The following is a 16,552-nucleotide window of genomic DNA, read 5'->3' as shown; positions in this document are numbered from 1 at the left end:
CGAATGACATGACATACATACTGTAGTAAATTAATGGATTCAGGGAGCTTAACCACCTGCCCGCTGGGCAAGGAACAATTATGCTCCATTTAAAAATCCTTAGAGGTCTGCGTTTTTCTGAAAAAATGTTTGGCCCTGGTCATTTTATTGTGCGTAACACAGAGACCTTTTTGTCTGACTACTTGGAAAACTGAAAGCATCTGCTATCATAGGTTAAAGCCATGTATCAGGTCAGAAATAAGATGACAGCATATAAACAGTTACTTACAATCATCCTTTTATCCACCTATGTGCGGATTTGTGCCAGCGCTCATTGCCTAAGCACTGCAGTCATTTCATTCTCATTTTACCCAGAGGTGATCTTGACATTTGTAAGTCAGTATTTGGATGTTCTTTCTTGTGCCATGAAGTATTTTATTTACCAGCAAAGTGGAAGCTGGAGAAGGCATTTAATGTTGTACATCAATAATACTTTGTTCATGCGAGACAGAGTTGGTATGCTAACCGCTGCAAATTAGCCTTGAAACACAGTCTAAAAATGCCAACAATGTGAATATATATTTATGTATTTTACACTTATTTTATTTTTATTATTATTATTTTATTTTTCACATTTAGGCAAATCAGAGTGCCTGGCTAAACCAAAGCTGAACCCTTAAAATTGCGTGACACTTAACAACTGAAGGTTCTGATTTTTTTCCTGCATGATTAAGCTAATTTAACCAAATATTTTGAGCAGTGTTCTGTATGTTTACAAAAAAAAAAACGGATTCTACACATCTGTAGTTTTCTCTCAGTCAATGTTGGTGAGAAAGGGAACATTTCTGGTGCACAATGCACATGGTGCTTGAATAGAGTTGGTGCTTTATTAATTCGACATTCAGACATTATAAATCAGTGGTCAGTAGAGGTGCTACAGTTATTTGCTGTTACAAACATCTACCTTCTTCCCATTTAGTACATTACTGATAAATGGTGATGATAATATTCAGGTTGTTTCTGAATTTAACTTTCCAGTATTATCAGGAACAGCTGTTACCTGCAAGTTACAAAAAATGGCAGTTATTTCCAGGAAATTTGTAAACAATGTGAAAATGATAATGTGGCCTATGAGTTCTGTAGGAAAATTGCTTCTGTAAAGCTACACCTTAGCTAGGTATGGTCTGAAGACACCCAATAAAATGACTACAGTGAATTTAGTGCTTTAAAGGGCCAGTGAGATTTAAAAAATAACAATTTGCACATGTATTAATACCTTTATTATCAAATAGTTGATATGTGATCTGTATTTTACTAATTTTTATTTTTAAGGTCTCTTGCCAAGAGCTCTTATTAATATAAATAATCTGCAGAGGATAATAGATGTTTGTAGAGAGAGAGAAAGCAGATATGCAAACAAACAGCAATAACATAGTACAAATTACAACCCTGCAGTACATTCAAAAGTTAAAAGGTGAATTTATTAGGTCAGATAAAGAGGTATAAAGATGCTTTGGGCCTAATCTTGTCTTTTCTCATGCCTTCCTGGTGATACAACATGCAAAGTAATTATCCCTACCATAGAAGGAGTGTTCCACACCAGAACCCATCCCCAATAGTACAACAAACAATAAATCCAAATTAAAAAAATAAAACAAAAAAAAATACAAAAAGTCCACAAGTCTAGGCAAAGTAATAAAGTCAAGGTTACCCTTTTTCCTAGATAGGAAAGTTTCAGAGATATTGTCTTTACAGCAGTCTGGGATCTGGCACCATTTTTTAAATATACTGGAAACCTTCGATTAAAGAAACACACGGTAATAACAATTAGGATTTTAGTTCCAAACTGTAAGGAGTCAGGACCACACTGCTGACCTGGAAGTCGGAATTTAGAAGGACTCTGGAGAGCTGGCACGGATAACCAGTATTGTAGTCAAGTTTCAGGCAAAGGTAAGGGCAGGCAGCAATCAGGATGGTGCTTCTAACACAAAGAAAAACAAGCGTGTTAGTAACTGCATAGGAAAGACATATGGGGTGCCCTTTAAAAGTATTCATTCCCTTGCCCAGTTGTCTCTCATTTTACTGAAATAACAATCACACACTTAAAATTGTGTCTTTATGATATTTCTATTTAAAGCCATTGTAAGCAAGATTTCATTTTTGTAAATATAACATTTTTTTTACGGTCAAAAGAAGAATTACGAAAATAAAAAAATGAAAAAATGTTGTTTGCAAAAGTATTTAGTTGTCACATAATTGCAGAGTCACATTTTGCAGCAATTTTAGGGTAAGTATGTACCAGCTTTGCACTGTTTTTTTCTGACTGGTATTTTCCTTGTTATTCAGGTTAGTTAGATGCCACCCCAGATTTCAAACAGATCAGGGGTTTGAGTAGGCCCTTGCAGGATCTTTACCTTTTTAGTTCTTGGCCCAGTGTTTGGGATTAGTGACATTTTTCACCAGGTTTCACTGCAATAAAAGCCCATGAGCAATATGGTTTGCAAATTTCTACAATTTCACTTATTTTTCAGGGAAGCGAAACGGCGATTCACTCATCACTAACTGAGGATCATTGCATTGATGAAAGAATCTCAAAAGATTCAGTTTTATTGCAGACCTAAACTGGTTCTTTTGCAGCATCTCCCTGTATTGTGCACCATTCATTATTCTTTCTAATTCTAGCTAGATGCCCAGACCCTGCCGAAAAGTATCAGTATGGCAGGAGGGCCAGAGCACACAGGGCATGGCAAAAGGCACAAGTAACGACCCCATTTAAAATGCTTAATGAAAAGGTAAAAGTAAGATCTACTAATTGGAGACATTTGCAGTTTTTGGCTTAAATGTATGCTTTAATTTGATAGGTTACTGCCTAAAAGGTAATTACTTAGCAGTAACTTATTATGAATAGTGTTGCCAGTATTGCCCTGTGGGGCCAGACACACAGAAGTGCCTGAAACATTTGCTCTTGAATTCAGCTGGCTGAAATTTCCCGGCTGTCCTTGTCTGTCACTATAAAGAGGCAGCTCAGTCAGGTTTGTGGTCTATGAGGGCTGCAAAGACATAACTGGAGCAGACTCTCTTTAGTACTTTCCCATTCAGCTATGGACTCATGTATCGACAAAGCCACCGGAAAAACCTCTAAGCTGGTGATCTCATTCCATTATTTTTAACTTCATACATTGATAATTAATTTGTCTGACACCATATTGATTTCTTACCTTAAGTTTTATTGACTTTGTTTTCTTTTAAATGCATAAATGGCAAACCTCCCATTACCTTGGACCTGAAGGAAAATGCTGTCCCACAGTTCCTATGTTTTGATTCATTAACGTGCATTAAAAATGCTCTGACATAAAAATGGCTTTTCTAGCAGCAAGACTGTGGTTTTATTTTGAAGACTGAAAATATCCCTTTGATATTTTTAACATTCATGATAGAAGAAACTATTTTTGCTTAAAAGAAAATTCTTTATCTCTCCTACATTAAAAAGTAAGGTATGGAAACCTGTAGAACAGGCCCGGACTGGCAATCTGTGGATTCTGACAAATGCCAGAGGGGTTGCTGTAAGATGCCATAGACAGTCATTATTTAGTAGGCAGGTGGGGGCTGTTTGGACCTCTGTGCCCTTAAAATACCAGGGCTTATTTTGAATCCTAGTCCGGGCCTGCTGTAGAACATAGAAATTTTCAGATAACAACTCCCTGCATCCCTGACAACACTGTATACAGCCCTAGCCTTCACTTCAAGGAACAAAGCAGCTGCTTGCTACAGTTTAAATTTGAGAAATTCATAAAAATTTAAGTGGCTGTTCATTTACAGGAATCCTCTTTATTTTTCCTAAAAAAAAAAAGAAGTACTGTACTTTAGGGGCCATTTTAGGAGCACTGGCACTCATTCTTGGAAAACAATAATGTGTTTAAGTTCCACTTGAAGCTGGAAGAAAAAAAAAATAATGATGGGATTAACTTCCCCTTGAAAATGTGTGAAATAGAAAACAAGAACAGGATTAACTTCCCCTTGAAAATGTGTGAAATGGAAAACAAGAACGGGATTAATTTCCCCTTGAAAGTGTGAAATAGAAAATAATGATGGCATTGCCTTCCCCTTGAAAATGTGTGAAATAGCAAACAATGATGGGAATAACTTCTCCTTCCAAATGTGTCAAGGACACTCTGTCACTGACTATTCTATTCCTCTGCTGTGCTAAGCCTGGCATACTTTTTGTCAGTCTAGAAAAGTCACATAAACAAAAAGTTTTATAAACAAAAGTTTTATAAATCTTGAACTTTTGTTCGGTTCTTGAAGTTTTTGAGGAAATACTCTGAATAATCTAAAAATTTTGGCAATCTAAAATTTTAAACAATCATATACTGACAAAAAACACATACCTAAATCTCCAAAAAAAATACCGAAACATAAAAAAAGATTCAAACTTTTCTTTGAAAACCGAGGGCAACGCTCTGTTTTATGGCTAGGTACCAAGACACGCAGGGCACAGGGCAAGTAGCTTAGTGCATGCAAACATGTACATACAGTATGCCATATGCCCCTGTCCTTTCCTTTTCCATTTCAGATACTTTTAACTTACACTCCAATGCCAATGTTCTGTGTGGCAGGTACATGGTGCATTGGCAGATTAAAAAGGAAGAGGAGCCAGTGCTCCTCTTCTCTTCCAGTTGTTCTGATTGGTTGTAATATTTGGCTAAATAGAATTGTTTTGCTACTGAAATACTAAATATTTATTTACATAGCTACATTTCAGATATGTGATCTATTTTCTAGAAACCCATTATCCAGAAAGCTTTATGGGAATTACAGGAAGGCCATCTCCCATAAACTCCATTCTTAAACCAGTGGAAAGAAGGATCATTTGCCTTTTTAAGAACCATTGTTTGGTCCCAGGGGTTCTGGCCACCTATTAAACCAGAATAAATGTGCTAAGTTTTCTGTTTATACATCAGCCCAGTAATGTTAGCCAATATTTCTTGCTAAAAAGGGCTATTAACAAACTCAGCCCACTGATATATCCCATTAAAATGTTAACAAATATGTTTCATTTTGGTGCCCATAAGCAGCAAACCTGAAGCTAACAATGAACTATGATGAACGTAGTTGGAAATATTGAGGCGTCCATAACCCACAATAGCATTGTTAAAGTTCATACATTACCCATGCCAGTGTCTGGCAGTGATGAACATTCCTCTTTTCCACAGATTTTAAAAGATCACATTGTTTTAAGGAAATGCAAGTGACAAGTTTTCCCTACTTTGATACAGATGAAAACTACTGAATTGTAGCAGAGGGTTTTGATCAGCTTCTGTTGTACTTGTAGTTTAACTTGACATCTTTCCAAAAACCTTTCCCTTTTATACAACGTACTATAAGACCATAACACCTAGGGGCACATTTACTAACCCACGAATCCAAATCCGAAAAATTCTGATTTTCGGCGCCTTTACGACTTTTCGGAAATTGACGCGACTTTTTCATTGCCAATCCGATTTGCGCAAAAAAACGCGAGTTTTTCGTAGCCATTACGATTCGCTCGTATCTTGTCGCGACTTTTTCGTATTGAGCGCTCGTAAGCGGCGGGCGAAACTTTCAGACTTAGCATGATTTTGGAAGCCTCCCATAGGACTCAATGGCACCCTGCAGCTCCAACCTGGCCCAAGAAAAGTCACCATACTGAAGCTTGAATGAATCCGAACGCTACGAAAAAATCACAACATTTTGCGCAACTTTCGGAATGGCTACGAAAAAGGCGCGACTTTTCGCGCAAGTTTTAACACTACGAAAAAATCGGCAGATTTTGCGCAACTTTCGGAATGGCTACGAAAAAGTTGCGACAATTTTCCGAAAAATCTCAAAATACCGATCATTACAAAAAAAACGCAATCGGAAGCATTCGGCCCGTTCGTGGGTTAGTAAATGTGCCCCCTAGAATATTTTGTTCATAACATTTGCAGGTAAAATCAATTATTTTGGGGGGCATAGTTAAGTCATAATATGGATTGTGAGCTACTAAAAAGATCTATCTATTCAATGACCAATATTTATCTTTCTGATAGGTTTTTTTTTTTACGAAAGATGAATAAATATGACTTTGGAGTGCAAACTTGTAGGAAGGAAATAGATGCTGCTTGTCACCCAGGGCCCACTGACACACACAAGCATCAATATTATTTATTCATTTCATAATGGAGCAGCTGGATCCTGGTATAGAAAGGCTCTTTTACAGACTATAGAAAACAGCAAATACTACAATAAGCCTGATGCATCTTCATAAAAACGAAGACCAATTGCAAATTGTCTCAGAATATAATTGTCTACATTATACTAAAAGTTAATTTAAAAGGGAACAACCTCTTCTATGCTGGCATCGGAAGCTTAAAAAGAAAAGGGGTTTATATGAGATAGTTTGGAGCTGTTATAATGTTGCATTAGAGCAGTTGCTTGCTACTGGTTTAGTACATGCAGCCACTAACATTGTGATTACGAAGTGGCTGAATCTAGACAGAAGCTCTTTGACAGAGGAGTTTAATTCAACTAAAAATCTGTTTTATCTCAAGTGAAACAGCACTCTGTATCTTTCTTCCTCACTCCATTTTCTTATTTACATGCTATCCAACCCTGTACTGGCAACACTACATTTGTCTGTGCAGCTCGGAGCCTCGTTGCTATCAATCACTTCAGTTCCCTATCAAACAGAAGCAAAATAAAGCAAACGATGACAACATTCTTCTTCCTGTACCTCCATCTGTAAATGATGGATTAACTCATTTTGGTTCTGCAGCCTGAGAACACAAGGCATTTGCTCATGGTCTGAGCTTTCAGGATTTTTTATTTTTGTGCAACAGAATAAGAAACAAGTAACAGTTTAAAAATAAAATACTGTCGGTGATGGCAGAGTCTATTACCATGTGAAACAGTGAGAATGGAAATTATCTATTGAAACAGTGGGAAGGATTTACATTTTTCCATATCTCCAAAGCAGCTGTGGGATTTTTATATATCCAATCATGTAAAACCATTTATTTGCCTGATAGCCCACCAAAGTCACATATACAACTGTAAAACACATTAGCCTGTGCCATAGTGCAAATCTTTGATGAGTATCAACAGAAAAAGTAATAGAATTAGGATATTATCACGCCTGTGGTTGTAATGCCGTTATGCTGTTAGTTGGTGGCATTTTAAAAGGTAGACAAAATTACCCTTCTGTAGCTGTCTGACCTGATATGGCTATTTATTTATTTCTGTCCCCTATATGCCTCTAGTTACCGATTCTCCGCTCTTGGAGAGAAATTTATGCCTGCAAACACTATGTAATATCCTCTATAGCTGGAAAGTAATGAAAAAATGATTTATTTTAATTATCTTAAACAAATCTCCATTTACATTATTTGCATGGAGAAATACATTGTATATTGCTTGCAGTATCGTCTCCCTTCTGGTTAGGGCAAAAATGGGGAAAGCCAAAACAACAACATCCTGACGTTCTTTATCAATGGCATTCTCATTCTCTTTCTAACAGAATAAAAGCCAAAAAGAACCACAGATCTTCTGTCTGAAAGGCTCAGGGTTCCTATTGTTTAATACTTCAAAGCACATAGGTGCTAAATGCCCCAGAGCAGTATCCTATAGCTGTCAGTCATCAAGGAACATTGAGCAATCAACTTAAGTTAGAAATGACTAGTGCATGCTGATTGGGCGGTTTGGATTAATGAACTGGTACAATTTAGCACCTAAGAGCATCACAGTATTTATGTTACAGAAAGCTTACACCAGGGCAGAGTTAAAACAATGAAATTTTCTACCTTTACACGGTATTACAAGTGGCTAAAGTCTATCTGATCTGTTCATACTGGTTTTAACAAGCTTTTATAAACTAATATCATAGTCTCCTCCTCAGAACGCGCGTCAAAAAAGGGAGCGGCAGCACCAAAATTGGGCGTGGTCGTGTAAAAAAAATCGACAAAAGATAGATGCAGGCGACAAAAAAATTGTGCTACAAATGCGTTTTGCAAATTTTTCACCATTTCGTGAATTTTCTAGCCGTTTCGTGAATTTTATGGCAAAGTTAAACGGGACAGATTCGCTCATCACTAATTGTTATAGTAATAAGTTTGTGGAGTGCACCCTGTTCATTGTGGATATAGCTTTTACAGTGTAGAACCCAGGTTTTCATCCCTTATATAGGAAAAGCAAACAAATATTTTATTATATAGTTTAGTATATATATATATATATATATGTTCATTAAAATGTAACTATCATAATCAGGAATATCATGATTAGTTTGCATGGTCAAATTTTGCAGATCCAGTGATGTCATTTTTATACTCTGCGTTCATTAGAGCGTCTTGCAATGAATTATGAAAATGCAAACACCTGTCACTTTCCCTTCCTCAGTGCGGGCAGGATGACCTAAAGTTGTTGAGACAAATAAATCAGACAAATTAATATAGAGACTCATCTAAACCAAGCATTCTCTCCATATATAGCTGTATTCAAAACTGCTTTACGTATAAATAATCAAGGGTGCTAATATTTTGTAAGAAGAGCAAGCAAAGGGGCAAGAGTTAATTACATGAATAAAATAAGTTAAGTGTGAAGGTCTGTTTACCAAAGACATACAGCATCCTTTTGTATTTAACTGCTAATGTGTCTGTTGTGTTTTAGGTGGTTAAAATGACAAAACTGTAAGCTGAAATAGACTGCCCCCTGCCATGGACACCTTAAGCCTCCTGTGATAATAATAATAGGTAGTAGCATGAATGGTTCCTACCATAATTTTATTCTTTTGGACTGTCTCTGTGCGAAAGAAAGGATCAAAATCCAAATGGTCTAAAAAAAGAAAATGTTTGCCTTGTCTGGCCTGTGACTGTAAGGGTTAATGAGGAGTATTCAGAATTCTGCTGTGAAGATTCATTCATGGGTGTTGCTTTGAAGCCAGGGTATGGTCTACTAAATTAAGCATTAAGTGCAATTACAGTTTTGGAAGGAAACTTAATCTGCCAGGAAATCTGAGCTTGTCCAAAGCAGAGATTTGATTGGACAAAAACATTTTTTTCTGTCCCTTTCTGTAGACCCCCTCCAGTGCACCAAGGCTGTTCGTACTACAGAGTGTGCAGTATCAGCTTGCTTCAGTTCAGGCAACTGGGAGGGTCTGGAGGGCAGTTGCTTTCTGAAACAGCAAACTTTGTTTGGAAAGTGGTCATAACTCTGTGTTCTAGCAATAATGTGCACATGTTACAGTTTTATAGAGCAGAAAACATGTCACACCTGCATTTTTGCATCTAGAAAGACTAAAAAAGGATGTGGTCAAAGACATCAAAAATGCATAAGAATGGGAGGGTGACTTTGTTTCATACTTATATCCTCCTGACAGCTCAAAAAGAGCCTGTAAGTTTTAATAAGCAAGGAATATGGGTGCTATATAAACCTACAGGCCTCAGCCAACTCTATACATCAACACCCTTATCAGATGCAGATCTCTAAGCCGGATGCCATTTTCATAACGAATTTCAGCAAATATATGAATGCTAAATGAAATCTCTCAACTCAGATTGAGAGTGAAATCTCTCAACTCAGATCTACAATAACGTAGATTATTTGATGTATTTATGATTTTATTTTGGAAGATGTATTATTTTGTAGAATTGTCAGTGCTGAAACAGGTAAAGTTCGGTGTGTTGTCACTAGGTACAATATAATACTAAGCTCCTAGAATGTTACTTCTTGGTCTGCATGGGTGGCTTTGTGTGTGTGTGTGTGTGTGTGTGGGGAGGGTTAATTCCCTGTTCTGTGCAGTTGTATAACATAATGCTTTTAAGGGTGAGGGGTCCTGGATTTAAGAAAATACTTTTATAAGCATAGCTTTGAATTAGAAGGAAAATCACATACAAGCCAAACAGTGGACAAACTCTTCCGGTTAAGGAGAGTATCCTCTGTAAAGAACGAAAAAACCAAAGCACAAAGACAATGCTTAGCTGTGGACTTAATAAGATACATAACATCAGTAGTGGTCCCAAGGCTCCTATTATATTGTATCCTAGCAGCAAAACTGCCAAAAATAAACAATGTCTTGCAATGTAATAAACAACAAATGCCCGTGTAATAATAGTTAATGTCCTATTCATGACACCTTTTTGTTTAATTTTGGGAGAGATGAAAGGACTAGACTTCTCTAGCCATTTTAAATATACAAAGTAAGTGAAAAACTGGCCAGGATGAGATGCACTTATAAGTGTGTAACTACCCATGATTCTGAGTAGCCACACTGCATTCCGTTAGAACAAACTGAAAACAATTGACAGAACTGCACTCAGGAGATATGGGCTTATGGGCAATGGCCCTTGTTTAGATATTGGCTTTGAACTTGGTTTTATTACATGATGAGCTAATAAAGAAATAGGTAAGTTATGGGTGTTTTTTTCACAATTTGTATTTTTTTGCACTAAAAATCGATTTTTTTCTGTAATTTATTAAGCATAAAACCACTAATACAAAACTTTGCCATCTAAAAGCTGTCAATGGTCGTTGTCATAGGCAAATTGTACCGATCTTTATTTAATTTGTGGTTTTAGAGATTTTCATGGTTTTTTTGTTTAGAAGTCTACAAGATTCATTGAATAAAGATAATTTTTGTTATACATAATCCATCACTGCTCGTCATTTGTTGCTTTTTTATTTGCTAAAATAAAATAATTTGTTCATCACATTGATAATTTAAATATTTACAACCATCAGCAACAAAAAAAACTAGTAAAAAAGAAAAAGTAACTGTCAAAATTAAGTGAACAGTTGGATAAAAAAATGGAAACTTTTCACAGGGTAAACACAGAAGGAAAATGCAATGTCTTTAGAATGCTACTTAACAAATACATGTCAGTATATTCCCCTTGTAAGCAAGTAAAAGCATTGCTAAGCAAAATCCTCATGGTTTGATAAAAGCGTTCAAGATCAGGCCTGGATTTGTGGAGAGGCCACAAAGGCCTGGGCCACGGCGGCAGAAATTTAGGGGTGGCATGCCGCCCCGCCGCAACTAAATTTTGCCCCCATACAGAGCAATGGGGACCTCTCCCCACTGCTCCGTATTGGAGTTTAAATGTTTGCTCATGGCGGCGGCGGGGGGTGAGTTTCGCGTGTTCGTGCATTCGCACTCGGGGGGGGGGACAATCAATGGGGGCAGCCTCAGGGTGCCAGCAACACAAATCCGGCGCTGTTAAAGATGGTGAGAAAAATGTGCATTTAAGACATTAATGTTAGCAGGGACAGCTGGAACGTTTAGTAGGTACAACATGGCTAGTGATGAGTGAATCTGTCCCGTTTCGTGTTGCCATAAAATTTGCGAAACAACGAAAAAAAACAGCGGATTAATTTTTTCGTGGTGAATTTTCACGGAAGTTTCATGAAACAATTCACCAGTGGCGAAATGCGGAAATTTGCTGCAAATCCATGCCTGCTGAAAAGTTTCGCTCCTCACTAAACATGGCCAATAAACCACGCAAAATTGCAGGGGAACCTATAATATAAATAGAAAGGGTACAGCAGTGAGGAGTAAAATGAATCTAAAATTATTTTTAAATATGTAAAATAGAAAGATTAAGCAAGAAAGGAGTGGGACCCTTAGGGGCTGATTTACTAACCCACGAATCCGACCCGAATTGGAAAAGTTCCGACTTGAAAACGAACATTTTGCGACTTTTTCGTATGTTTTGCGATTTTTTCGGCGTCTTTACGAATTTTTCGTTACCAATACGATTTTTGCGTAAAAACGCGAGTTTTTCGTAGCCTTTACGAAAGTTGCGTAAAATCTTGCGATTTTTCCGTAGCGTTAAAACTTACGCGAAAAGTTGCGCCTTTTTCGTAGCGTTAAAACTTAAAAGGTGCGAAGTTTCGCGTAAGTTTTAACGCTACGAAAAAAGCGCAACTTTTTGCGCAAGTTTTAACGCTACGAAAAATCGCAAGATTTTACGCAACTTTCGTAATGGCTACGAAAAACTCGCGTTTTTACGCAAAAATCGTATTGGTAACGAAAAATTCGTAAAGACGCCGAAAAAATCGCAAAACATACGAAAAAAATCGCAAAATACCGATCTTTACGAAAAAAACGCAATCGGACTCATTCGACCCGTTCGTGGGTAAGTAAATCAGCCCCTTAGTATCAGAGGGAGGTCGGTTGATTGATTGTGAAAAAAGCAAAGATTTTGAAATGATATTTTTCACCTCTGTGCACAACTAAGGAAATAGCTAAACATAGACTTGGGTGGCAGTGGATGTAATCTACTTAGACTTTGCTATAGCATTTGATACTGTACCACACAGAAAGTTACAGATTTAATTAGGGAATATTGGCCTGGAACATCATTTTTGTACTTGTATAGAGAACTGCCTGAAGGATAGATTACAAAGGGTGGTGGTAAATTAAGCATTTTCACATTTTCAAATGAGGTTCAATGTTGATAAATGCAAGGTAATGCACTTAAGTAGAAATAACAGAAATGCTATTAATACACTAAATGGTAGTGTGTTTGGGGCTTCCCTAATTAAGAAAGATTTGGGGACTTTTGTGGATAACAAGCTAGTTAGACCTAGGCACTAAATACTAAAGCAAATAAAGTGCTGTCTTGCATGAAAACAGCATTAATTCAAAGGATAAAAACATAAGTTTGTGTATGGGCACCAGCATATTAATGGGCTGGAGAAGGAATGGAAATGTATTAGGCATTGTCATCCCAACCCTTTTTACAGGGAAATAAACTTTCATTTGAAGCAGTGAAGGTAATGATATCAAGAATAACAGGCAAATGAAAACTATATGCTATAGTCATTTCTGTTCAGTTACTAGCTCAATAAAACATCATATAACTCCAATAGTTTTCTATACCAGAGTGCACTATACCTGTTGTGATGGCTTGTAGCAACCACAGTCCTCAACTGACATTTTTGATGGCTACATATTGGGCACAAATTCATGCCTTAAGGTCAAAAGACAGTGGCAGACTAGGCCATCTAGAACCACCAGAATCAGATGCAAATGTGGGGTCAGTAACTAATAAATATTAAAGGAACTTTATACTGTAAATAGTTAATGTCAGTTTTAATAATGATCTTATTTAATTAAAAATATGTAATTTTCATCCCATTTGTCAAATTAGGGAGGAAAGGCATCAATATTTAGAAACACTTGGAAAAATTATATATTTGTATTTGTATAATTATATAGGATTTTCCATGTAATGAAATATTTGTGTATAAGTTCTTTTAGTTTTTGAATACTGTTTGCTAAAACAAGTGGTATATTTATCATGCTGTGTAAAAAGTGGAGTGAAGCATTACTGGTAATGTTGCCCAGGGCAACCAATCAGCAACTAGATTTCAACAGTTAGAAAACTAAAGCAAAGCATCTGATTGGCTGCTATAAGGAACATCACCGGTGATGTTTTACTCTACTTTTTACACAGCACAATATATATACCCCTAAGCTACTGCTTTAAGCAGCACATGAGAAAATAGGATATTATTGCTGTACAGGCTAAAGAAGAGACCAGTGTATTTGCTTGGGGTCTGGAATAAAACTAACCTCAGACAAGGTTTCAGTATTTTAAGAAAATGTATTTTATCATTATCAGATTTTTTATAGAATGCTGCAATTGTATCCTAAGAGGCATACATATGTGCAATGGAAATAGGCTGATGTCATGTGGAAAGGAGGGCATGGTTATAATGGCAACCTGAATACTTATCAGTGGTCAATTTATGAGTCAGTTTGTTCAATGCTTTGTTTAGTGTGAAATGCCGATCCCCATTTCCTGGTACAGTAATATTGATATCTTGTTTTAAAGGTGAGTGGGTGGGGAACTACTGAGCATATCTGGACAGGAAAGTACGTAAGTTTGTAATGTATATGCATCATGGAACCTAAACACTGCACTGATATGTATATGGGTCAATATTGATCAGTGTAATATTTGTGGGCAGTTGCTAATGAGAAAGGCAGGTACCCCTGTTGCCATTATAGTGTAACTGGGGTATTTGTAAAAGTTATGAAACCTTAAATGGTTGGTCCCCTTTTACATGTATCAACAAAACTCAGAAGGGATTTAAAGGAGGCCTTATTTTACCTTTTATGAAGAAAGTTAAGCTTGACAGTGGGGTCATGTTCACTGTAATACTTGGTCTGTTAGCAGACAGAGTCCCCATCTGCCTTTTTTGCTGCTATATGAGAAATGCCCAGTCTAAGGCAGACACAGTGATAATAGGCCTGCCATGGCTGGTTCAGAGATGTTCCCCAGCTTGTTATCCCTGTAGTATTAAATCTAGTAAGTAGAGTGTGTGACCTTTATAGCCAATGAGAAAATGAAAGGTTTTTGTTTTTAGTGCATGTAAAGCAATGTTGATTCAGTCAAGCTGGAGGTGGTTTAAGAGGGGATCTTTTCTTTCTGAATCAACTATGCAGGGCTTTAAGCAAAGCGTTAAACTTGATGGCTCTTTGGGATATTTTTTCAATTTGTATGTTACAGTGGCATTTATAGGAAATGGTCCCCACCTCTCCACTCACAATCAATTAAGTATCCTTCTCCGCCTCCCTTTTATCCAATCTCTTTGGTGCTCCCAACAGTTGCTTTTGTGATTCTCTAACAATCTCTTTCATTTCCTGTTGCCACTTTGGTCGCCATATGCAGGATGATAAAAATCACCACTGGATGGACATTTAGGAACTAGTATGCTGCTGGGAAACATGACTGGAGTGTACAGAAGGGATGGTGACTGCAGGTTTTCCATCTATAATTTTAAGTCCTTTATCAATTTAGTCATTAATGTTACTCCATTCCTGCCTATCCTATCTTTAGATATGTCCCTTTTTACCTTGGTGGCTTTTAAGGTTCAAAAATGCTATTCTTGTGAAAGATTATCAGTCTTAGAGGACAAAACTACGGCTACAATGTATAAGCACAACCAAAAGGCTTGCTCTATGTAATGTAATGTATTTAAAAATAAAAGTGTTTTTTTAAACTGCTCTGGTTTACCATCACTCTTTCGGTGTGTAGGTCCCTTCAGGTCATTTTGAGCAGTCAACATCAGATCATATCAAATGTTATTACTCAAAGTAGAAAACAAGGTCAGCCCATGACATCCAACAGTTCAAATGATGGATCATCAGTCTACCTGGAACAAAATAGAGCCATGCTGTATAAACACTATAAATTCTAATCATAACTTGTCTTAAGCATATTTTAAAATTGCAAAAAGAAATGCAAATATTCTAACTTATGCAGCTACAACTAAATATTGATATGAAACAAATTTGGGAATCTCTGGTTTAAAGAGCCACAGTTTGACTGTGATTACCTTTACAGAGATTCAGATGTTAGAAGCTGGTTGATGAATTCTTGGTTGCTTAATAGATGATTGAATTTCTCAAGAAATATGACCCTACAGCTAAGTAGAGACATGTTAGTTTCACTGGTGGGCGTGACTGTCCTCAGATTCCTCTGGCTCAGTAGGCAGGTCTGTCTGAAAAAAAAAACAGTACAGTTTATTTCTTACACCCTTATCTTATACACCTATGCCTGACAGCAGTAACGTCTGTAAAACCTCAGTGACAACATGTCGAGATTACAGATATAGGAAATAGTTTCGCTTTTAGTGGACAGTAACATAACTTTTCAATAAATGTGTTCCATTACTTTTTAAACCCAAGTATCAGTCCATTTGATAATATTAACTCTGATTTTTGTTACGTTCTATTCCAAAACAAGGACCTCCAATCCACTGATCGCTGAAAAACTGGCGAAAGGAGAATGCAGGATGAGTTTAGAAACATCCTGCAAGAACCCTAAGGGCATTTACAGATGTACAGACATGTATTGGGATTTAGTAGTGATCAAACTGCCGGGGAACTCTGGAGGTATACTTATAGTGGCGACTATAATGCTGGTGTGGATAAAACAATTGTATACTTGGCAGACACTGTTGCACCGTGGACTTTTTTTTCGACATTGGTACTTGATCACCAGCAATTGATCAGCAATATTGTAATGTTTACTATTAGAAATGTGCTCCAGTAATAAATGCTAACAAAGTCCACCTTACTTTGATCACAGGTGTGAGATGCAATCTGTAACTAAACTAGCCCTTGTGACTGCAGTGACCGTCTGTAACTTCCACAAGGCAATTAAAAAAAAATAAAAATCCCTCAGTCTTAAAATATTATATGATTCTGTATCTCTGTATCTCTACCTTGATACACTCCAGCAGTTTGTGATCTTCAACCTCCATTGTCCCTCAAGCGAGTAAATTATGATACAAGGAAATGTAAAGGTGTATAAGTAGGAAATCAGGAAAGGGTTACACATAAAATCAAGTCAGGGGTTGTTTTAAGAGACAGGTAAAAAGCGAGTTGAACTTGTTTTTTCAAGCCGTCTGCATAGTCTGCAACACCATCCACTGTGCCTGGGGCTGATATAAAATGAAACTGGAGAGGTTTCTTGACAAAAGGCTAAAAGCTTGCAGTCCTTTTTGTTTTTACCTGAATCCGTGTCCACTAACATTACCCCTTTACACT

The 16,552-nt window shown here is 37.0% G+C and overlaps 1 long non-coding RNA gene across 1 annotated transcript; it reads right to left on the bottom strand.

Moving 5' to 3' along the window:
* Positions 1-1,472: 1,472 nt before the first annotated feature.
* On the bottom strand, positions 1,473-16,309 carry LOC105948166. The gene is made up of 4 exons (XR_001171548.3): positions 16,228-16,309; positions 15,337-15,501; positions 15,015-15,153; positions 1,473-1,960 (listed from the first exon to the last, which is right to left on the bottom strand). It is a non-coding gene; the product is annotated as an uncharacterized LOC105948166 (long non-coding RNA).
* Between the last annotated feature and the right edge of the window lie 243 nt (positions 16,310-16,552).

Source organism: Xenopus tropicalis, chromosome 8, assembly GCF_000004195.4.
Source record: "Xenopus tropicalis strain Nigerian chromosome 8, UCB_Xtro_10.0, whole genome shotgun sequence".
NCBI lineage: Eukaryota > Metazoa > Chordata > Amphibia > Anura > Pipidae > Xenopus > Xenopus tropicalis.
Note: the sequence above shows the minus strand (reverse complement) of the source record. Positions and strands in the feature narration are given on the sequence as shown.